General features: G+C 36.1%; 1 pseudogene; it reads left to right on the top strand.

Annotated features, from left to right (window-relative positions):
- The first annotated feature begins 298 nt into the window (after window positions 1-298).
- On the top strand, window positions 299-5,810 carry LOC100455988 (EZH inhibitory protein-like; annotated as a pseudogene).
- The last annotated feature ends 20,002 nt before the right edge of the window (window positions 5,811-25,812 follow it).

The raw sequence follows: 25,812 nt of genomic DNA, 5'->3' as shown, positions 1-25,812 counted from the left end.
AGTATTTTCTTTTAATTCTTCTTAAAATTTTTTAGAATAGCTGGAATGAGCATGTATGTAGGTAGTAAAACTCTAGGTGTTGAGGGAGGAGAGAGTTTAAATTGATGATTAAAATAAATAATTTATAAATAAATTCTAACGGCATTTTAATTATGACTTCTATTATAAATTGTATAAATTATAAATGATTTACATGTATTTTCATTGCATAAGTATGATGAAAACATAAATTGGTTTAAGCTCTAAAGTTATCTTTCAAATATCAGTAAATACGTTAAAATGATAAATCCAATACGAAATGATTAAAGGTATGCTTTCTGAAATACTAGTCCCACTCCGTGCATGTGTGTGTCTGTGTGCATGTTAATTTCATGTGAGAAGAGAACTACAGTTTTAAAGACTGCATGTCTCGTGAATCTACTTGAATAGAGGTTGACACATTAAGATATTCTATTAAGGGGAAAACAAAGAAGATGTTAGATTTTATTGTCATTCCATAAGAGGGTAATTAATCCTTGTCTTTTAAAGGATGAAGGCAAATGATAATAAGTGAACTTAAAAAATGGTTTAACAGGCCAGGTGCGGTGGCTCATGCCTGTAATCCCAGCACTTTGGGAGGCTGAGCTGGGTGGATCACTTGAGGCCAGGAGTTCAAGTCCAGTGTGATGAAACGCTGTCTCTACTAAAAATACAAAATTACCTGGGTGTGGTGGTGCACACCTGTAATCCCAGCTACTCAGGAGGATGAGAGGGGAGAATCACTTGAACTCAGGAGGCAGAGGTTACAGTGCCCAGATCGCACCACTGCACTCCAGCCTAAGTGACAGAGCGAGACCCATTTCAACAACAAAACAAAACAAAACGAAAGGTTTAACTGAATTATTCCTTCTCAGTTCATGTAAAGATAATAACTAGCTCTCCAGATTGTAAAATACTGATGATTTTTCATGTGATATTTTTGTTCTATCTAGAAGTGCTGTATCTAAAATTATAACATTTTTAATATTGGTATTTAAAAAGAAAATGCTAATTAGATTTTTAAAAAGTACTGTCCATGTTTACAGGGCCTGTTTCTTACTTTGTCTTATTTTTTATCATGTCTTTATTTTTGTTTTTAGCATTAAACTATTAAAGTTCACCCTTAAAGCATGTCTTTTGGAAATACCCAAGGGGCATACCCCAAGCCAATGCAGGAAGGCACAGAAGGGTCTTAAGAGAAGGAGATGGAATGGAAGTGACAAGAGAAATGGGGGAATTCTGGGTGTAGGAAACACAGCTTTTGGCTTCCCTTCCGCTCTCCTGCCAGCTGCATGATGTCAGATTCCTATGGGCCAAAGGGCTCCTGAGATGTGGCAACTTCATGTAAGTGAAACCAGGGCCTTGCTCTGCATCTCATCAAGGGGGATTTGTGCACAATTTCTACCTTCTTGGCTACAGAAAATCGTGGAGAACAGAGTCAGAAAGGTGGGATCCTGGGAAGAACTTGATGCTCAAAGTTGTATACATAACAGCCTCATTTCCATAAAGGTTTTTTATTCTCGTGTGTACTGGGAATTTCTGACTCAAGAATGGCTACGAGTGTGATAACCTCAGGGTCAGGCTGAACCTTAGGATCTGAAAGAGAAGCAGCAGACCAGAGAGAAGGAAACAGAGCCTGCCACACTTTATATCACGGCCATGCAAATAAAGACTAGATTTCTTTCCTGTCTATGGAAATGTGTTCTTTAGTACTCTCCTAAAACCTGAGTTTAGTAAAAAATAAGCTGAACAAGAAACCGAAAATTTATCTATGGGAAAGAATAACACAGAGAAAAGATTTCAGGTGGAGTAGTCAAAATTCAGACCTAGTGACACAGAACGACCAGAGGAAACTGACAAAATCTTTAAACAGATGGAGCATTAAAAGTAAAGAAAAATATAGTTTATGAAAAATAATCATATTATGTTCTAATTGTTTATGTCCCCTAAAATTTACAATTGTAATCCTCAAGATGATTGGGTATTAGGAAGTAATAGGTATTAGGAGGTAAGGGATTAAGAGGTGGGGCCTTTGGCAGGTGCTTAGGTCATGAGGGCCTACCCTCATAAATGGGATTAGTGCACTTATAAAAAGAATCCCAAGAAACCAGCTCTCCCCTTACACCATGTGATGACAGGGAGGAGGCACCATCTCTGAACCAGGAAGTAGACCTTCACCAGACTCCAAATATGCTAGTCTCTTAATCTCTGACTTGTAGTCTCCAGAACTGTGAGAAATAAATTTCTGTTGTTTCAGAACAACATCTACTGATTATCTTCTCGCTTTTGTGGGTCAGAGAGTCCTGGTGCGCCTTAGCTGGGCCCTCTGCTCAGAGAGTTGCAGGGCTGCAATACATGTCTCTATTGGGCATTACTTCTTTTTAGAGCACAGTGTTCTCTTCTAAAACTATGCAATGGTTGGCAGAATTCAGTTCCTTGCAGTTGCAGAACCGAGGTCCCTGCTTTCTCGCTGGCTGCTCTTAGCTCCTGGAGGCTGCCTGTAGTTCCCCGGCACGTGGCTCTCTCACAGGCCTTCTCACAACCTGAAACCTCACTTTTTAAAGTTCAAGCAGAGAATCTAGTCCTTAAGAACTGTAAGACAGGATCTTCCATTATGTAAATAATCATGAGAATGGCTCTCCCCTATGCAGAAATCAAAAACACAGAAGTTAACATTCTACATATTAATGTTCTGATTACTCCTATCGTGTCCAGAGTTGGTTCCTTCCAGTGGGTTCTTGGTCTCGCTGACTTCAAGAAACCATGAAGACGCGGACCTTCGCAGTAAGTGTTACAGCTCTTAAAGATGGTGTGTCGAAGTTTGTTCCTTCAGATGTGTCTGGAGTTTCTTCCTTCTGGTGGGTTCGTGGTCTCACTGACTTCAAGAATGAAGCCACAGACCTTCCTGGTGAGTGTTACAACTCTTAAAGGTGGTGCAGACCCAAAGAGTGAGCAGCAGCAAGACTTATTGTGAAGAGTGAAAGAACAAAGCTCCCACAGCAAGGAAGGGGATCCCCTGCAGGTTGCCGCTGCTGTCTGGGGTGGCCAGCTTTTATTCATTTATTTGTCCCCTCCCACGTCCTGCTGATTGGCCCATTTCACAGAGCACTGATTGGTCCATTTTACAGAGTGCTGATTAGTCCATTTTACAGAGTGCTGATTGTTGCATTTACAATCCTTTAGCTAGACACAGAGTGCTGATTGGTGCATTTTTACAGTGTGCTGATTGGTGCATTTACAATCCTTTAGCTAGGCACAGAGCACTGATTAGTGCGTTTTAACAGAGTGCTGATTGGTGCGTTTACAATCCTTTAGCTAGACACAGAGCGCTGTTTGGTGCGTTTACAATCCTTTAGCTAGACAGAGAAGTTCTCCAAGTCCCCACTTGACCCAGGAAGTCCAGCTGGCTTCACCTCTCACTATCATGACACATATTATGCTAATCAGCAAAATATTTGTTTATACGTGCTAGAAATCACACTGACAACAAAGTTAACTGGTTGAAAATAAAGGGACAAGTAGAGATACAGGCAATGCAAACAAAAGGAACAAAGAGGAGACATTAGAAATCAAACGAAGGTGGCATCATTATGCAGCTATGTGAAATAAAAAGGATTGAGTTGCTACTCATTTCATGCAGGCCATGTCACAAAGAGCAAGACTTTTGCCATATTTATCTACCACATCTGGAAATTATAGAGAGTATTTGAGTGTATGAGGGTTGTGACACTTGAGAGATATGATTAGGGAAAGGAATAGTTCATTAGGCCCTTCCAGTGTTTACCCATTGTTAATATGTACATGCTATCACATTTTACATCTGTGCCAACCTCTGCAGTGGGGTCTGGGGGTCTAGACGTGACCCCCTAAATGAAAAACATCCAATTATCTATGCCTTAATTAAAGAAATGTTCTGACTGAAACCAAGAAAATGGTGCCCTGAATTGTAGACACATTTGTAGGTCTTTAAAAAATACATGTATTTTGACTAGCAGCCGCATTCCTGCTCTCTGAGGGAGAACCTGGCGTTAGGGCCACCCAGTCAGGCATGGAGTAAGAGCAGATGCAGCAGCAGGACACAGTGGCCGGACGGCAGAACAGTGAGGCTGCCCCTGCCTCTGGCGATGGCTGTGGGACCGGGAATCAAGATCCTGTTGCCTCTAGCCCACCGTCTCCCGCCACGCGTCTCCGTGGGGCAGCGCCGCCCTGGGGAGCCACACTGTCGGTTCCAACACCGCAACGGCCACCGCTGCCGCCATTTTCGTGGCGGATGAGGGCCCGCGGCCGCCCTCCATGGCTGCTGTGCCGGCGAAGAGGCATTCTGACCTCCAGGGCTGCCGCAGGCCTCACCAAGTCCTTGGCTGTGTGATGCCCTATGGGGACAGCCAGGCCGCTGTGGGGCCACCCTGGAAGGCCACTGGCCACTCCGACGAGCACCCGGCCCAGAGCAAGAGCCCCGGAAACAACCGTCATAGGAAGCGGCCTGGCCGCGATCAGGCTGTCCCAGCTGAGAGGCCTCCAGAGCGGCGTCTGTTTCCTGGGCCTTTGCAGCCATCTTCTCCAGGGTTCCAGCCCAGCAGCCGTTGCGGTTCCCGGGCTTGTGTGTCGAGTCAAGCAACGCAGCCAGGCCCTGCACTCCTCAGCCATGAATCTGGGCCAAGCCCCGCTGGCCGAAGCCGCATCGCCCTGCCAGGTCCTGCTCTCCGCAGACGTGCATCTGGTTCAGGCCCTGCCATCCGACGCTGCACCACCCAGCCAGGCCCTGCTCTTCCACGCCGCGCCACTCATCCAGGCCCAGCTCGCCGAGGCCGTGCACCCGCGCCGGGCTCTGATCTCCGCAGCCGAGCCACCCCGCCAGTCCCTGCTTACCGCAGGGGTGCATCCGGGCCAAGCCGTGCCCTCCAACGCCGCGGCAACCCCCTAGGCCTTGCCCTTCGCGGCCGCACAGCAAGGTCAAGCCCTGCTCGTCACAGCACCAGCATGACTCCAGGCACTGCCCTCCGGAGCCGTTCCACCCAGCGAAGATCAGCCCTTCTCAGCCGCTGCTCTCAGCTTGGGCCAGCTGATGAGGACACGCTTTCCCATGGGGCTGGCTTAGGACAGCTGGCCTTTCAGAGCAGCTTAGGCTCTTCTGATCCTGAGGTCCCAAGAAGTGCTTCCCCGCCTGGCTGGCATGCAGTCCGTATGCGTGCCTCCTCACCCTCACCACCTGGGAGGTTCTTCCTTCCCATCCCTCAGCAATGAGAGCTCCTCCTCCTCTGGTGCTTCCAGCTCCTCCTCCCAACTAAGTTTTCTGAGCAGAGTTCCTCTTCCTCTTCCCCTAGGTTTTTGGGCCTGAGATCTATCTCCACTCTTAGCCCTGATAGCCTTAGGCGTGCCTTGATGCCAGAGCTTTATGTTCCGAGCCCTGCCCCTCCAGGAGAGTAGGCAGAAAGAGAAAACAGCGCACCCCACTACACCGCCTGAGCTGTGACCCTCTGTGAGCATCCTCTAAGACTCACAGAAGGAATCAACATCTACCCACTTTGTGAATGGCCTGCCTGCCCTGTGGTTACCTGTGAGGTCTCCCAAAGTTCCAGCCATTAACCAAAATCCTGAGTAGTTTTGAAGCCTCCCCTCCCCATAACTCCACCACCTAGCACTTAGCTGCTGTTGGCCTTTGATTCTGGGCTACCTTCTTTCTCAAGAGAGTTTGCCTTTGCCCTTGAGCTGAGATTTCTGTTTTCCAAGTTGCCTTTCCATAGTGAAATATTTTAATTAGTAAAATAAAAGTGTTGGTTTTGTTTAAAAAATATATGTATTTTATTGAAAAATAATGAATTAATATTTGGCATATGGAAAACATGTTGGTATGTTTGCTTATATAGTCACATTATCTATAATTATAAGCAGCAGCTTAACCTCAAGTGAAATACAGTGACTCCAATTCCCCTACCTACTTCACTGGATGTATCTCCAGAGCCATCTATCCTATACTGATATTGGAAATTGCTATCTCAGCTTTATTTCACTTTGGACCATTCTAAATACAGTAGATAAATGATAACAGATTGGTGATAGATGGATGGTATATAGATAGAAAGATAAAATGCTTGAAAGATTGAAAATGATATGCTACTATAAACTTTTACTGTGCATGTGATAGGATATTATTTTCCTTATAGGTCCAAAAATCTTAACTTTGTACTAATTGTTTAGTGAAATCAATTTGCAAAAAATCATTTAGTGAGCTGACCAATTAGGGAGAGAAAAAGTCACAGAAAGTCAATTCAGCACAAATCAGGTAGCAATACAGTACAAGTTCTAAAGGCATGCTTCCAATCTTCCACATTATTTGAAGAATGCATTTGGGCAAATTACTTAAATTATTTCTGCCTCACTTTACTTATCTCTACGGGTGGTAAAATAGGACCTCCACATAGGATTATATTTGACCATTAAAGGCTAGTTATTTTTAATTTACAAAATGATCATTACCAAAAATTTATTCACAAAATTACCCTCTCAACTACTTTTTTATTCATTGTATCTGGGATATTTTACTACCTGTGATATTCTTTAAAATCATCACATAGCTTAATATAATTAATATAGCTGAAATAATTTTGCCACTGCAGAACAAAATTTAGTTAATTCTAGAGTATAATTTTCAGTACTTTGGGAAATATGACATTGCAAGATGAGAGTTATATAGATGTTTTTTGAAATTCAAGCATAATATGTGAAGCAAGTTTCTTTCTCCAATAGATTTTCACAATATTTAATGTCTATTTTTTCTTACTTACCATTTTCTTAGCTTGCTTGATAGAAACACTACTTTGTATATCATTTAAGCATCTGAAATATGCTCAGTACTTGGAAGCAGAAATCAACATACTATTATATTATTATCATTTTATTCAATAAAACAGACAATTTTGACTACTGAACAAATATAACACAGTTGCTAAGATGAAAGAGCTACTGGGAAATTGAAACCTCAAAAGAATGTTCAAAACAATTTGAAACCTGTTGAAGTAATAATCTGTAAACTTTATAAATATGTAACATATACAAAATTTTGGTGAATCAAAATTTTGTTTAATTGGTTTTTAGTGAACTGGTATTCACTAAATTGATTTTAGCTAATACATGTCTGATTCACAGGATTTCACACACACACATACATACACCGATACCATCCACACTTACAGTATTAGAAGAACAAAAATTTGAAGGTTTGGTATGAGTCACATTGCAAATATGTTATTATCTATGTTACTAATATTCTCACTTCTTAGGAGTCTAAAGGTCATTTCTTCTAATAGTGCAGCATGGGTATATTCTATCCATCCTCTGTCAGGCAGAGACAAGGTTATCTTAGTCATGAAGGTGAGGATCAGAGACATAAAGTCATGATATAGTTGGGAGACACCCAACCATTGAGAGGTTTCCAGAAAGAAAGATTTTAGTTTTGTGATTATTTGCAAATAATTAATGAAACAAGGAAAATGAGCACCTTCTTTTAGATGATTGGTGGTGGAGAGTGCCACTTTAAATAGTCTTCCCAAAACTTGATGAACTACTGGGCACTATAATAAACCAGATGAAAAACACTGGCAGTCATTGCAGACATTTTTTAAAAGGTGATTTTCTAAGCCATTACTGAAGCTGATTAATTTCAGGAATTGTACTAACTGCAACTTGTCTGTGGCAAAGGTGAGGTTTTGTGATTAATGATAGTGATGGATTCAAACATGGTATTAGAAAACATTTGACTTCAATATTACACCTGAAGGTGTAACTTGCTCTAACATTTTTAACATGCATTGGAAAAATAGACTTGTTGGACACAGAGTTGCACAAACCTTCATTTTATAGAAAGACCAGTATCACCAAAGCACAATTAACAAAGTATGCTGATCAAATCCTGGACATTAAGCTAGATGAACTGACAGGATGAAACTTCTGGACTATTTTTCCCAGCATAGATTAAGTTTGTTCTTTGTGTGGGAAAAAGGACACACAAAAATATTTGAAGACCAGTATGAAGGAATGTAGCATAGACAAGAAGTATTTACTAAGGAAACCATGTTTCCCTCCATTACTCATCCACCATTCTCTGATATGTGTTTTTCTAGTAAGTCTTAATCTATAATTTATTTTCAACCTCTACAAATTAATTAATTCTTTAGAATTTTTGAAATAGTTTTATGTTTTCTATTCATTTCTTTATATTTTCCTTCTCTCTTATATTTTTATGGCTTATATTGGATTTTAGCTTTTGTATTTTAATTTAGTCTTCATTGATGAAATATTTTCTATAATTTCCAATTGCAATTGGGTCTGTATGATATTTTCTTCACATCTTTTTTCTCAATCTTTATTAAAAATGTTTATTATTTTCTAATTATGCTTTTTTGGATTATAGATTTTTTATTCTATTAATATATTTAGATGTTCTTCAAATATTTTCCAACATATGTGCTCACTTTCTGTTTGGGTGTCACATTTTTATAATCCTTGCAAAATTTCAAAGTTTTTATTATTATTATATTTGTTATGGTGATCTGTGATCAGTGTCCCTCGATGTTGTAATCAAACCCAGGTTCAGCTGCTTGTCTGTCAAAAGCCAAACACAGGAGAGGAGCGATGGCGGGAGGAAAGCAGGTTTATCTGGAGAGCCAGTAATCTGAGAAGATGGTGGACTAGTATCTTAAGGTACTGTCTGAAGTCAGAACATATTTCAGAGTCTTTTTATGTTAAGCCTGGGCAAAGAGAAAGAGGTTGTTATCAAGAGGTGACCAATGACCACAGACATCTGGGCACCAGTGAGGGTTTGAGTAGACTGGGAATGTCTTTAACCTTGGTCAGATCACAATGCTCATATATATCTTTAACAAAACATAGTTAGCTGTTTTCATACTTTCTCTTTAATCCCAGAGTTAGTTTTAAAAACTACATGATTGCTGTTTTTGCATATTATCTCAGTGCTCTAAAATTATCCTAGTCTACATGCAGGTATGGGTAAAGGCCTCTTAAGCACAACTAGAGTGAGAGTTATGTTAGTTTTTTTGCTGTATTCTTGTTGGGATGTTACTAGTGTAATGGTTTGGGGGCACCAAAAATTGTACCTATATAAGATGGTGAACTCAGTCAATACATGTTTATTTTCTGCTCCCCCACCAACAACTCTCTCCCTCATCTCTCTATTTCTACTCAGGCCTCCCTAGTTCCTGAAACAGAAGAATATTGAAATTAGGCCAATTAATAGCCCTACAATGGCCTCTAACTATTCAACTGATAGGAAGAGTCACATGCCCCTCATTTTAAATCAAAAGATAGAAATGATTAAGTTTATTGAGGAAGGCATGTTGAAAGCTAAGATAGGACAGAAGCAGAGAGAGACTGAAAGCTAGCTCTCTTATACCTGACAGTTAGCCAAGTAGTGAAAACAAAGGAAAAGTTCTTGAAGGAAATTAAAAGTGTGACTCCAGTGAACACAGGAATGATAAGAAACTGAAACAGCCTTATGCTGATGTAGAGAAAGTTTGAGTGTTCTCAATGGACTATCAAACCAGACACAACACTCTGTTTAGCCAAAACCTAATTCCAGGCAAGAGGCTAACTCTCTTCAATTTATTGAAGCCTAAGAGAGGTGAGGAAGCTGTAGGAAAAAAGTTGGAAGGTAGCAGAGGTTGGTTCATGAGGCGTAAGGAGAGAGGTCATCTTCATAACATAAATGTGCAAGATGAAGCAGCAAGTGCTGCTGGAGAAACTGCAGCAAGTTATCCAAAAGATCTAGTTAACATCACTGATGCAGGTAGCTACACTAAAAAGATTTTTTAATGTAGACAAAACTGCCTTATATCAGAAGGAGCTGCCATCTAGGACTTTCATAGCTAGAGAGAAGCCAATGCTTGGCTTAAAAGCTTCAAAGAACAGACTGATTCTTTTGATAGGAACTAATGTAGCTATGACTTTATGTTGAAACCAATACTCATTGACCACTTTAAAAATCCTAAGGAAAACAGTGATGCTAATTCTACTCTGATATGCTATATAAATGGAAAAAAATGAAAGCCTGGATGACAACACATCTCTTTACAATATGGTTTACTGAGTATTATAAACCCACTGCAGAGACCTACCTCTCAGGCAAAAAGAAAGAAGAAAAAGATTCCTTTCAAAATTTTACTGCTTATTGACAATGTACCTAGTCACCCAAGAGCTCTGATGGTGATGTACAAGGAGGTTAATATTGCTTTCATGCATACTAATACAACATCCATTCTGCAGCCAGTGGATGAAGAAGTGATTTCAACTTTCAAGTCTTATTATTTAAGAAATACATTTTGCAAAGCTATAGCTGAGATAAATAGTGATGCTTCTGATGGATCTGGGACAAGGAGTTGATTCCAACTCTAATGAATGACTTTGAGGGGTTCAAGTCTTCATTGGAGGAAGCAACTACAGATGTGCCAGACTAGCCATATGAAAGGTAGCTAGAGTTAAACATGAAACCTAAAGATGTGACTGAATTGGTGGAATATGATGATAAAACTTAAATGGATGAAGAGTTGTTTCTTATGTTTCTTATGGATAGAAAAGAAAATGATTTCTTGAGATGAAATCCAATCCTGGGGAAGATTCTGTGAATGTTGTTGAAAGGTCAATAAAGGATTTTGAATATTCCACAAACTTATTTGTAAAGTAGCTACCAGGGTTTGAGGTGATTAACTCAAATTTTGAAAGAAGTTCTACTGTGGTTAAAATGCTGTCAAACAGCATTGCATGTTACAGAAAAATCATTCCTGATTTCACAGCCATCCCAATCTTCAACAACCACCAGGCTGATCAGTTAGTAGCCGTCAACATCGATGCAAAACCCTCCACCAGCAAAAAAAAAAATATATGACTTCTTGAAGGCTCAGATGAGCATTAGCATTTTTGGCAATAAAGTATTTTTAATTTAGGTATGTAAATAATTTTATATATAATGCAATTGCATACTTAATAGATTACAATGTTCTTTAAATATAACTTTGTATACACTACAAAATTTAAAAAATGATGTGATTCACTTTATTTTGAAATTTTCTTTATTGCAGTGGTCTACCATGAAACCCCCAGTATCTCTGAGTTATGCCTTTATATGTAAAGGTAGAAACCTGATCAAAAGAATGAAGAGACAAAACTGGATACTTTATAATGCAAAAGGCTACAATCCACAGTACATAGCAACAATTGATATAAAGATGAAACAGCAAGAGATTCAAGGAGAAATAAAGACAAATTCAAAAATGAAAGACTTTTTATATGTGCTGCTTTGATTACTTAGTATTTTATATGAGTTTCTTTCTCTTTGTTCTTTTTCTGGAGTAGAGTTTTTTGCGGGGGAAGGAATGGTGTACTTGTACTAAAATTTGATTTATTGCTTAAAACAATATACTTTCAGATGAAAATTTGTGTGTGTTACAAAAATAACCAGTGTATTTGGAATATAATTGGAAGATTCACAAAAGTTTTCTAACATCTTGACTGAAAAGAACAACACATGAAATGTAAAGAAATAATATGAATAAATTTTGTGGATAAAAATAGGAGAAATTAATAACACAATCAAAATGCTACTTGCTGCAAAAATTTAAAATATATAAGCACCAATAAAGATGCTATATTAAATAACCCTTCATTCAAAGAAAAAAATTAGGTAAATTATAAGTTTTTAAATTATAATGATAATGCAAAGCTAATAAACTACAATCTAAGGAATTCAGCAAAATCAGGTATCAGAGGAATATTATAGTATTAGACACATATATTAACATAATATTATATAACTGTAAATGCCAGTGTCAGAAAACAACAGCAAAGCAAAACAAAGTGGAAGGACCAGATATAAGCAAAATTAAGTGATTTCAGAAGTGTAAATTAAGTTCAAATACTTTTTTGTATCTCATAGATTATCAATTTAATTTATTCTCCTCAGCTCCTATACTATTATGAATTGAATTATGATTTCCTGAAATCTTTTGAATTCCTGCATTAAAACTCAAGTGATTATAACATATTATGTCTAAATGTTGTCTTGTAATTATTTTCCCTAATACTCTAGTAAATATATTTACATGATCGATTGTTTAAAATACTATTTGTCGCTAATTTTTTTGTTGCAGATTTGGGGATAAATATTGTATTTCTTAGATAAAACTAATTTGGAATTTTCTCTTTTATCATGCCTTTGAATAATCTAAATAAATATAACTTACTTATTCAGACAAGAATGGGGAGCTATTTATGTATGTATGCGTACATAAATGCTTCAATCAAGAACAAGACAAACAAAAAACAATTATAAAAATACATTAAAATATGTAGTCCATATGTATATACAACTATACACGTTGTACTTATCATAAAAATAATGACTAATGATGCCTTCTGGGTCCTCTGCTTGTTTAACATTATGATGACTATACTGGTCAGTACAAATTGACTAGAGGACAGAAAACAACTAGAGACAAAATAAATTCAAAAGGAGAGGTAAAATAATCTAGTTAGACAGCATAATTATACATCCTGACCACCAAACTATTCTACAAAAATAATGAAAGTGATGTTAGATAAATACTTTAGGTAAAAGAAACATAAAACCAATAAAACATATATAGACAAAGCAAGAAGTGGCTATTAGTTTTAATGGAAACAAGACAAAAGCAAAAAATTGAAAATAAAATGAGATACTACTACACACCTATCAGATAGAAAGGCTAAAATCTAAAACACTGACAGCACCAAAAGCAGCAAGTATGCAGAACAACAAGGAATGATGCGAGGAATGCAAAATGGCACAGTCATTTTGGAAGGCAGTTGATAGGCTTTTACAAAACTAAACATATTCTTTCCATATGACCACAAATGGTGCTCCTTGGCAGCTTTACTCACAATTACCAAACCTTAGAAGCAAGTAGTATGCCCTTCGATAAGTGAATGAATAAACAGATGGTGGTGCGTTAGAAAATGAAATATTATTCCATGATAAAAAGAAATGATCTATCAAGCCATGAAAAGACATGGAGGAACCTTAAATGCATGTTTCTAAGTGAAAGAAACCAGTCTCAAAAGACTACATATTATGTGATTCCAACTATGTGACATTCTGGAAAAGTCGACACCATGGAGAGTAAAACAAACAGTGGTTTCCAGAATTTTGGAAGGAAAAAGGGATGCATAGATAAAGCTCAGGGAATATTCAGAACAATGAAACTATTCTGAGGATTCTGTAATGGTGGGCAAATATCATTATTCATTTGTCAAAACTTATGTATGACACAAAGAGTGAACCCTAATGTAAACTATAAACTTTAACAACAACATATCAATATGTATTCATTATTTATAACAAATATGCCAGACTAATGTAAGACAAAATAGGAAAAACTGAAGGTCATGATAAGACATAGGGGAAGTGTCAATATTTCCTAGTCAATTTTTCTGTAAAATTAAATCTGCTAAAAAACAAAATCCTGTAACTTAAAAAAAGGAGCAAACAAAAATCTTAGTCATAAGCTTAATGGAAAATATTCCTAATCTAGAAAAACATAAAAAATTATCAAGGCTCACTATTATACTTGAAGACATGTTATATCCTTGCACAGAAAGAAAATATCATAAAGTTATCAGTTGCCCAAAAGTTAATTTGTAAATATAATGCATTACCACTAAAAATACCATCAAGTTTTGTTCTGAAGCAAGTTGATTATTAATTATAGTTGGAATCACAAACAGTCGAGAAGAGTAACAAATTTCCTAAAATGTAAGAGCAATAGTGAGTGTGCTAATCTAGCAGGTATGGAATAGTATTATGAAGTCTCTACATTTAAAAGACTGTCGTATTGGCCTACAAGAAAGCAGACCAATGGAACAGAATAGAAATTCCATAAGTGAACACTACTACATTTCAAAATTTAGACTGTAAAAAGACATTACCTCAAAAAAATGAAGAAAAATTAGGTTTTACAATAAGGAATATTTGAGATAACTTGCTAGTCATTTGGGAAAAAGAACTATATCAATTTCTCACAGTATATCCCAGATAAATCCCAAATGGATCAGATTATTAAATCTAAAAAACAAATATTTTACTTAATAAGTGAATAAGGAATGATGTAATTTGAATGTCACTATTTTCAAGACTTTTTGAAATAAAGATTACAGGCAATAGTCATGAGTGGGGTAATCATCCATAAAACAAGGACCAGTGAATAGTGGGTAGGTTTTGTTGAAATTTCACATGTCCAGGTATAAAGCATTTTTTCTAGAAATGGAAACTGAATCAAATTAGGTCTTTAGATCTAAATATCAGAAAATAATTGGTATAAAGTGTAGACAATATTTAGGAAGAGGTATAGGTCCGTGGAAGTGTGTTTTGCAGATTCCATAATGTAGTATAATTTATAGCATGAGTGTACCAGCATGGTTTGTTATAATAAAGTGGGCTCTGAATTTAAATAAGAAAAAAATGAATTAGATTCCTATTACAATTCCTGGGCCTTAATTACTTAGAATGACTAAAACATATAATCAATAGTTTATGTTATTATAAACCACACAACTCAATAGGAAAACAGAGTGTCTTGTCAAATAAAAAACACTAATTGATTTTGCAATTTTAAACAATGATTGGATCATTAAAACTATCTATCCTTATTATCCTACTGTATATTTAAATAGGTTCACTACTAATTATTTAGTATCTAAATTGTTAACATTATCAAACTGTTTGTCATATCATGCAAAAGGTTCAGCTAATGCTGAGCTTAACAAGACCTCTCTGTACTTGTTGAAATCTTGTGGTAGACAGTGAGCACCTATCCCCATAAAACATCATTTTTTTTTTGAGTAAACGCCATTCTTACATGTATAAGATGCTTAAAGTAAAATATCCATGAATGTATACAATTTTCCTATGATAGTTGTAACAGAGGCTGTCAGCACCACACTAATATCCCATAGTCTTTGTCACACTTGCCCTTAACATTCTTGTCATGCTTGTCCAATTTCCCACAGTCAACCTCTGTCAAAGGATATCTTTTTGCCCTTCATGCATAGAAGACCTGTGTCTTAGTCAGCCAAATCTCATAGACTAGGTGACTCAATTATGAATTATTTTCTCATAGTGCTAGAGATTGCAAAATCCAAATAGGGCTTGATTTCTGGTGAGGGCTCTCTTCCTGGCTTGCAGACCGCCACCCTCTTGCTGTGTCCTCACATGGTGGAGAGAAAGAACAAGCTCTTTCTCTTTTCCTATTTTTTATAAGACCAATAATACTATTGGATTAGGGCTCCATCTTTACAATCTCATTAACTTTAATTATTTCTGAAAAACTCTATCTCCAGATAGTCACATGGGAGATTAAGGTTTCAACATATGAATTTAGAGAGACAGTTCGGTTTGGTCCATACCAGACTGAAATGGTGAGGAAATAATGACTATTATTCCCAGACTTTTCTCCAGTAGCCCTCAAACAATGAGTGAAAAAACTTAATGAGTAAATCCTCCAGTGGGCTCACTCTTAGGCAGGTACTTCTACACTGGCTTTCAGAATTCTTTGGTGGGATTAAGCTCCAAGTACTCATAAAAGTAATTTATTGAAAATGTACAGTCTACTGCGTGGCCACTGGTTTCTCCCTTACTCTTCCCTATTCTGTGCCAGTGATTCTTGGGATTACCTCTTAAATAAGCTACTTGCAATGAAAACTTTGTTTGTGGGTATCTTTAGGGGAATCTCAACTAAGACAACTGGTATTGTCCTAGGAAGCAGATCTTCGGAATGGGATTGTGACACCGACTATTATGCTGGCCAGATGGCAATCAGGGACCCATTGCTGCTTTTAGATAGGGTGGTGACACTCCATGCCATATATAGCATTACAATTCCAAAGACTAATACATATTGTGAACTGAGCTGTACAGCATGCAAGTGGAAGCACTTATGGGCCTATGTAGTATCCATAGTGCTTGGGATGCAAAAAAGTAATTTTAAGTATTGCAGACTTTTTGATTGTTGCTAAGGACCACAGATACTGTGAAGGAAGGAAATAGTAGGCTTATGTTAGGTAACCACAATCTCATGGCTCGGTGTGAAAGCTAGAACACCTCCGTGACAAAGGCGCTCATCTCCTGGAGCCAGGAAAAAAACTGCACTGATAAGAATTCCAGCCACTGATTTTGTGAGTATAAGAGTTATAGAAAACAGGTTAAATGTGAATCACAAGGATATGTTTTATGCTAGAATGTGGTCCCTGAGAAGTAAGTGAGGAAACCCCGGGACCTGGTGTGCTGGCGTATGGGTGGATGCACTTTAGGTCCCCCAGTCGCCAAATTTCCCTCGGTCTTACCACTCTTAACATTCTCGTAACTCATGAGCAGTTTCCAACTGTCCACCTCTGGGCTAGAAGAAATAACTCTGTCTTCTCTGTTAGGAATGGCAGACTGAAAAGCACATGAAGCTCTCAGATGACGTGTCTGTCTCACACAATGATATTTTATATCACCAAAATCTGTTTCAATTTCACCTCCATAATTAATTATGGAAGGATGAACCAGCTGAACCAATTGGAGAAAGAGTGTTCCTGCACCACCAACATAACTTCAGGGCTTGGCAAATGTGGACCCAAGAATCAGAGAAAATGTGAAAAGTGGATCTTGATAATAAAGAATGAAACTCTTCTAGAACATATCCCTAAAGTAAAATAATATAAAAATATTGACGTGGGAGCCTGCTCCCATAACTCAGATAATTTAGGATATAAAGTTCTGAACAGGACACCTGGAGATAGTCCTAAAACACTTCTAGGATGGCTCCTTAAAGTTTATGTCTTTCTCCCTACTTCTCTTTCTTTCTCTTTGTCCTTTTCTCTTCTTCTCTCCTTCACCCTCTTCTTCTCCCTCTCTCTCTGTATTTGTGTGTATATATAAATACATATATATGTGTATGTATATAATAAATATTATATATAATATCTATACTTAACACTTTAGTGGAAATATCAGAATTGTTTCATAAGAATATTGATAGAAGGGTCAAAAACATAAAGAGGTTTTCCTAGGGATGTTGGCTACAGGGCCATCTTATTAACGTCAGATGAACCAAAGCTCCATCATGAACCACTGCTCTCTATTAAGTAGCGGTATATAGAGTCTACATGATGTAAAAAGCTCTCCATGATGCAAAAAGCAGCTCTAGGTGTGCTTGCCTTAGTAGAGACAGCGTACCTCAACAAAGGCCATTAAAAGACTCTACAACTGGTGCTGCTCATCATAAACTGGAAATTTTCAGCCCAGCAAGTCCTAAAGTTGAGTGGGAACCATAGTACTCCATAGCACAATGAAATAGCAGTGGTTTTGGCTTCAAGTCTGAGCAAGTCTGGAGTATTCATGTTTTACATAGATGCCCTCTGAGGCACAGTTTATTTAATTTATCTCATTCTGTAACCTTGTGAGAGGATCCTTAAAAGCAGCTGATGTCAGAGTGAAAAATTACAGTTCTCTTCTATAGAGACATCAACTTGATATGATGGTGTACGATCAGAATGGACACACCACCCCAATCTAGGTGGCCCCAAAATGCTCATAGTACACATGACTTTGACCAGTATTTCTGGCCATCAAATTTGTGAGGAAGGAGAAGTGGCCTGAGGTAGGGATATTCCCAGAATTCTAGGCCATACTGAGTGGCTTAGCTTTTTAAAAGTAATTATCTATTTATTATCAGAGTCCTGGAAGGAGCAAGTAGACAATTAGAAACAAAGAAGCCTAAGAAAGAAGCATTTGAATGCATTAGTGGAAAGGGACATGATAATGATGGGTGAAAGTCTCCACACTTGCCAGGTAGCATCCACTGTAGAAGAGGCATTATACCAGGTTACAAATGGCAGAAAATACTCTGTAGTCTCTCCTATCAAGTCTTTTTTGCCATCATTTAAATCTGGGATGGCCATGTTACTTACTTTGAGAAGTACAATAAGGCAGAAATGACAAATTGTAAGTTCTAAGCCTTGACTTCAAGAGGACATGTAGCTTCTGCTCTTGCTCTATTGGAACATTTTTACCCTGAGCTAGGCCGCTGGTGAAGTCACATGAAAAGTTGTATGAAAAGTATCTCAGCCAAAAGTCAGCAATCAAAGAGACATCAAAGCAAGGTCATTCTGTGTCATCTAGTGTTAATTTCACTGACAGCTCACTGTGGCCAAATGGATATGGCCAAATGAGAAGGAGGGGAGAAGAAGGAAAGGAGGAAAGGAAGTAAGGAAGAAAAAGAGGGAAGGGAGGAAGGGGATGATAGATATACTGCTATATGCGAAAGAGTAGCCAAAGAGTAAAAGCTACTGCATAGCATCAAAGTTTGACTCTGAAACACCAACACCATCACTGGGTAAACAACCCCTGGACATCGTCTCTTCAGTGTTTTAAGCAACAGACTTGCATACCTGAAACAGGGTGCTCATCTGGACAAGAACAATAGGTTTTTCTACTTACTATGAGGGAGGGATTTTTGCTCTATTTGTTGTAGTACAGCATGACTTTATAGCAAGTGTAATCTCATTAGTAATATCATTAGTATAAATATATCTGAGATACTAGAATATTTCTATTATTAATACTTTTTTTTAGTGTTTTAGTAAATTTTTACTAACAATAGAAATAATTATTAAAAATTTTGGTGAAGAAATCCCAGAGTCTGGCATTTATTTTAAATTGAATGTTTTTCGTTGACTTTTACCAATAATGATGCAATTTACTTCTTGTAGCAACAGTGCGCATGCTCCAAAATGTGACTAAGCATACATATGTCGACGTAAAGTATATTTTTCTTGTGTCTCCATGCCCACATGTGAACAGCTTATTTTTAACTTTAAAAAATAAAGACCAAAAGAAGCAGTAATTAAATAGATTGGCAGAATATAATACTTTGCCTCATTTTAAAATTTGTTCTGCATTTCCTCAATGCATAGTGAAACAGATGCTATATTTTATCTTTGGGGCAGAGTTTGTCCAAAGTTCATATAAAACTGTCGTATATGTGATTTCTATTGAAATATATTCACTGCTCTGCTTATAAAATCTGTTGTATTGATATGAGATTAATAGTACAAAGGGACAAATTTGTTTTTAAACAAAAATAACATAATTATAGTGTGTACTCCAACTGCACTTATCTTCCTTTGCTTTTGTTTTCTCTTTTTCTCTAATTTCATTCCCTTATATGTCAACATACATTTTTCTAGGGTTCTCAGTGTAAGTTTCTCACTATTTTTTCAATTAATATTTTCCAGAAGGCATTAAAATAGCCCTTATTTCAACTGGAAAGGAACCAATTGTGTTTTGGGAATATTTTAAATCATTTAGACAGACTTTTATTATTTGATTTCTATTTTGAAAATTATCAAACCTAAATAAAAACTGTAAGAATAGTACAATAAAAATGGATTAAACTTTGCTTAGATTTACAGATTTCTAACACTTCCTTATTTATTCCTACTTATCAATAAATATATACATATTATTAGGATTATTAATATTTATGTTGAAACATCCAAAATTAAGTGTTGGATAACATGATCCTTCACCCTTAAAGTCTTTAGTATGAATATCCTAGGAACTAGGAGAACATTCTCTTATGAAACTACAAGGCATTTATCAAATTCATGTAATTTACATGGATGCAATACTTCTAATTCTCATCAAATTCATGTTTAACTTTTATTAATTACCTTTAAAACCTCCTTCATAGCAATTTTTATTCAACTCCTATTCCAACACAAAAATGTATTTTGCTTTTAATGTTAATCTTCCTTTAGCATACTTTATTCTGGAACTGTTTTTCAGCCTTTCACATTGATATTTCTGAATTGTAAAGGCCAAGAGCTTTATAGAAGGTCCCACAAGTTGTGTTTGCTTGCATATTTTATCCTAACTAGATCCAGGTAATGAATTTTTGGCAGGAATATAATATATTTGAAGCTGTATCCTTTTCAGTGTAAAAGGATACATCAAGGAACACCTGGTATCAGTGCACGCCATCACTGATGCTGGTAACCTTGGTGTGGAAGTGACCATCAGATTTTCCCATACACAGTTTCCTTCCTTCCCTTAGAATTTAATAAGTCATTTATGGGGAGCAATTTTGATCCTGTTTTCAACAAACATTCACCTAATGTTTGAACATCCATTGATACATATCAAAATCATTTTTTATCACAATGAGTTTAACTGTCATTTCTTCCACGTTAGTTGACATTATAATGTAAAGAATAATTTTACTTTCTCCTACCTTTATGTATTTCTTTGTTTTACAGTTTTAAGTGTTTTTATTAGAACTTAAAATTGGAGAGTGGGATCAAGAAGGTTTTGTTTTTACTTTGCAATCACATAAATTTACTATGCTTTTCAAAGAGTAAATGCATAGTAGAAACAAAGTAAACTTTGTGGTTTGCAGAGTGCTATAGTGATCCCCAGTGACTTATTTCTGTGTAACTCCTTTCCTTTGATTATGAACATGACCTGTGGACATGAGGGAATATGATTTCTATGATTATTTGTTGTATGGCAAATAGGATTTTTGCAAGTGTAAAATAATTCTCATATTTGTGAAAACCATTGATACTACTTGGAGAAATATAGCAATTCTCTTTATAACTTTTGTTTCTAAAAAAGAGTCAGATAATATCCAATATTAATACATCTTTAAATTATGCTCTGGGTCCAACGCTTTCACAAAAGAACAGGTTTGCTGACAAGCATTCTCTAGAAAAATCCTTTACCCTCAGTAATGTCACAGTATAGTTAGAAATCCTAGAAAATCTCATGCCTGTTAAGCTAACACAGCTTGTTCTTAGAGATGGTATCCAAACTATACCAAGTTTAAGTCTACCTTTTAGCATACCAATCCTCTACTATCCTGGATAGTTAGGTTAGCCAAATGATTTTACATTTACATGAAGCCTAATTTTATCATATTACAACTCACATTATCTATTTATCTACATAGATAAACTAATATGTGACTTTATAGAAAATATAGACAAACTATATTTCCTAAGTCAATTTTCAGAAAAATGGATGTAAGCTTACTTTATTATATGAAACCATAGAGTCTCTTTCAAATGTTTTTATATATGCTTCTTACGTTAGTTACTTTTGTGGCAGCATAGACGTTGAAGATTGGCTGATGTCCAGTCTTTAGGCAGGATAGCTGTTGTCAATGATGGGTTATCCATATTTTTATCTTTAGCTCAATGAATTAATTTTAAAGAGCCTGCAGAATGTTTGAATGACTGCCATCTGGTCCTGGTGATTTTCTTGCAATATAATTTATTGATATAGTTCGTCATTTCTAACTTAAAAGGCTGTCTAGGATAAAGCCTTATCTCCCACTAAATAACAAGAACAACTACCAAGGTAAATGTTGCGTGTCTTACCATGAATGTCAGTTCAGAAGAGGTATGTGTCTGTATTACAATCTCCTTAGTGTCCAATATTAACAAAGGGATGTACAAATATGAATTTTAGGCCCGGAGCGGTGGTTCGCTCCTGTAATCCTAGCATTTCGGGAGGCCGCGGTGGGTGGATCACCTGAGGTCAGGAGTTTTAGACCAGCCTGGCCAACATAGCGAAACCCCGTCTCTACTAAAAATACAAAAATTAGCTGGGCGTGGTGGCCGGCGCTGTAATCCCAGTTATTCAGGAGGCTGAGGCAGGAGAATCGCTTGAACCGGGGAGACGGAAGTTGCAAGGAGCCGAGATCCGGCCATTGCACTTCTGCCTGGGTGAAAGAGCAAAACTCGTCCCCCCCCCCCAAAAAAAAAAGAAAGAAAGAGAGACAGAGAGAAAGATGATTTTCAGCCTGATATTGGCAATAAGAAGCCGTTCTTCTGATTAGCTTCACTTCAGTAAGGACTTTTACCAATATACACTTTCAGCACTGTATATGAAATGTTTGACAAGAGGCAGATGACGAGTCTCTCTGTGGTCATTTCCTGATGCATTCGTGTCTCAGGCCACAATGTCCCTGCTTTCCACTTACTTCCTACCATCTCTAGGTCCTACATCACCATTCTGTTATCCATATTTACCACCCTTCTATTACAGTTGTTTTGCCTCCACAGCATGCATGCTAGATTTCCACAAATTCTTTATGTCTTATGTAGCCAAATATTCTCAATTCATGACAGAACTAAATGTCCAAAATAATATTGGAGAAAAGGAAATAGTTTGATTACAGAGGAATAATAATTATAACATGGCTTGACCATAAAAATATTTTTATATTAAATAATTGAAATGAGTGAATAATGATTTAGCCATGAGTTGCTGTGAACTTTAGGCTGAGAATACTGATGAAGACGGTGAGTTTATGTGTTTATATGTGTGACTATAAATACATTTTAATAAAGGTAAATCCTCACATGGTATAGTATAAATATATTTCAAACATGAAAATTTAAAAATAGCTCTACATACTTTTGGTTTAGAAATAAAGTTGTAAATACTAGAGAAATATGGTTGTAAATACCAAATTAAAAAGCAAACAAGATTTTAATGTCTTTAATTATTTTTTTCTAAGAAAATTATTGATTTCCATGCTGTTGTAAAAAATAATACGGAAGTACTATGTACCTTTTATTAGATCTACTTTAATGATTGCATCTTGTAAAACTATAGAACTATATTTTATTCTGGATTTTGACATAAATACAGACAAGATACAGAACATTTCCATCGCTACAGCATCCTTTATGCTACTCTTTTATATCTACGAGCACTTTCCTTCCACTTTCACCCCCTCTTTATCTCCTAGCAACTACTAATCTGTTCTTTATTGCTATAGTTTCATTTTGATAATTATATATAAATTGTATCAAAATATATAATCTTTTGGGATTGGCTTTTATTACTGTAATTCCTCTGAAAATTCATCAAGATTCTTATATTTATAAAGAGTGTTTTTTTCTCCTTTGTTGAAAGATATTCTATGATATTGATATACCATGGTTTTGTGGGTTTTATTTTTTCTATTTATCCATTGAAAAACATCTGAGTTGCTTCCAAATAAAGCTTCTATAATTATTTATGTGCAAGTTATGTGTGAATATATGTTTTCATTTTTCTTGGATAAATGTCAATTATTGTTGGCAAATGGTAATCAAACTGTGGTTCATACGGTAGTGATATGTTCAGATTTTTGAGAAATTTTAAATTGTTTTTCAGGGTGGCTGACCCATTTTGTATTTCAGTCATCAGTGTGTGAGTGATTGCACTTCTTTGCATGTTCATCAACATGTGGTGTTGCCACATTTTTGGTTTGGTTTGATTTTGTTTTTAAATTTTGCATTTCTGATATGTCTGTATAATAGTTCATTGTGGTTTTAATTTGCCTTGCCTTGGTGGCTAATGATAAGGAATATCTTTTCATGTGCTTATTTGCTATCCATACACCTTCTTTATTAAAATGGTTCTTCACGTCCTTTGCCCATTTTTTCATTTAATTTCTCATTTTCCTCCTGTTGCCTTTTGAGACTTCTCTGTAAAATCTAGACAGCTATGTAATTTGAAATTGTTTTTTTCCAGCCTGCAGCTTGTCTTTTATCCCCCTTCAAAGGGTCATTCACAGTGAAAATATATTTCGATGTTCTTAATGAAGTCTGACTTATCAAAGTTTTCTTTGATTTTTGTGTCTTTTATAAGAATTCTTTCTTTCCCCAACTTTTACTTTAAGTTAAGGGGTACATGTGCAGGACATGAGCTTCTGCACAGCAAAAGAATTCTTTACCCAGCTCTAGATCTCAAATGTCTTTCTCCTAATTTTCAAAAGTCTTATTTTTCACATTTTACATTTGTCTGTAATCACTTTTAAACTAAAAGCATAAATTTAAGGTATACAGCATGATGTTTTGATATACATGTACACTGAGTAATGGCTACTACAGAAAACTAACATATTCATCACCTCACATAGTAACCTTTTAGCAGGTGTGTGTGGTGAGAACACTTAAGACCTACTCTCTTAGCACAGTCAACACAGTATTAATAACTGTAGTCACTATTCTGTGTATTAGATCTCTATAAAGTTTTCACATCACATAACTGAAACATATCTTTTGACCAACATCTCTCTATTTCTCCCACTCTGTCTGTAATCCATTTGGAGTTAATCTTTTTATAAAGTTTGAGACATGTCCAATTGCTATAACGAATGTTAGAACATTTGTTGCAAAGGTTATGTTTCCTTTATGATTTTGCTTTTGCACTTTTGTCAAAACTCAATTGGGCATATTCGTATGGGTCTATTTCTGAGTTCTCTATTCTGTTTTGTTGATCTGTGTATTGATCCCTCCATCAATATCACACAAACTTGATTACTGTAGGTATATAATGAGTCTAAAAATGGATAGACTGATTCCTCTTTTTATATTCATAATTTTCAATATTATTTTAATTCTTCAGGTCTTTTGCTTTTTTATACCAATTTTAGAATAATGTTCATTATATCTATAAAAATCTTAATGATATTCTGATATGAATTAGGTTATACCTGTATATAATTATGGAGAATTAACATCTTTGATGTGCTGTGTCTTCCAATTTATGAACATAGTATATGTCTCTTTATTTAAATCTTCTTTGATCTTTTGATAACCATTGCACATCTTTTAATACACAAGTCTTCTACATATTTCATTTACAGCAAAACATTTCTTTGTGTGTGCGAACAACTGAAGATGGTATAAAATTTTTAATTTTAGTATCTATGTGATTATTGCTGGCATATAGAAATACAAATTATTTTTGAATGTTTATTTTGTATCCTGCTTGTATCTTGTGTCCTTGATGACCTACTTCATTCTAGGAGGTTTCTGTGTATTAGTTGAGAGTTTCAGTGGAGACAGTTATGTCATCAGCAAATAGGGACTTTTTAAATCTTCAATTGCAGCATGCATGCCCTTTATTTATTTATTTATTTATTTACTTGGCCATATTGAAGTCTTTAGAGCTTCTAGGATTGAATTGATTGAGAATATTGAGAGATGACCCCATTGTCTTGTTTACAATCTCAGGGAAAATGCATTCAGTATTTCTCCCATTAAGTCTTTCTCCACTGAATATAAAGCTACCTGTAGGATGTTTTTGTACATATTATTTATCAATTTGAAAAAGGCCTTCCTTATTTCTACTTTTCTAGAAGTTTTTTCATGACTGATGTTAATATTGTCAATTACTTTTTCTACACTTAATGCTATGATTGTGTAATATTTCTTTGTAACTCTGTTAATATAATGAATTAAATTGTCTTTTAAAAATTATGGATATAGCTTTTCTCCCATAGAAATAAATCCCCCTTGGTCATGGTGTACAATTTTCCATATATTTCTGAATTTTTTTTCTGATCCTATTTCGTTGAAGATATCAGTATCTATTTTCATGTGGAATATTGATCTATAGTTTTCTTTCTTGTGCTGTCATAGCCTGGTTTTAATATCAGGATAACACTAAACTCATAAATGAGTTGGAATTGTTTTTGCCTTCTGTAATAAATTGTGTAGAATTGGTTTTTTTAAAAAAATCTTTGTAGAATTATTCAGTGAAGCGATATGTATTTGGGCATTTCTCTTTTTTTTATAAAGTATTGATTTGTTTAAAATGAGTGTCTTATAAACAAGACATACACTGATCATTTTTATGTAGTACACTCTGCCCATTTCTGTCTTTTAATTTTTATGTCTAGATCATTTATGTTTAATATATTCACT

This window comes from Pongo abelii, chromosome 4, assembly GCF_028885655.2.
Source record: "Pongo abelii isolate AG06213 chromosome 4, NHGRI_mPonAbe1-v2.0_pri, whole genome shotgun sequence".
In the NCBI taxonomy this organism is placed as follows: Eukaryota; Metazoa; Chordata; class Mammalia; order Primates; family Hominidae; genus Pongo; species Pongo abelii.
This window is presented reverse-complemented; position numbering and strand designations above follow the sequence as displayed.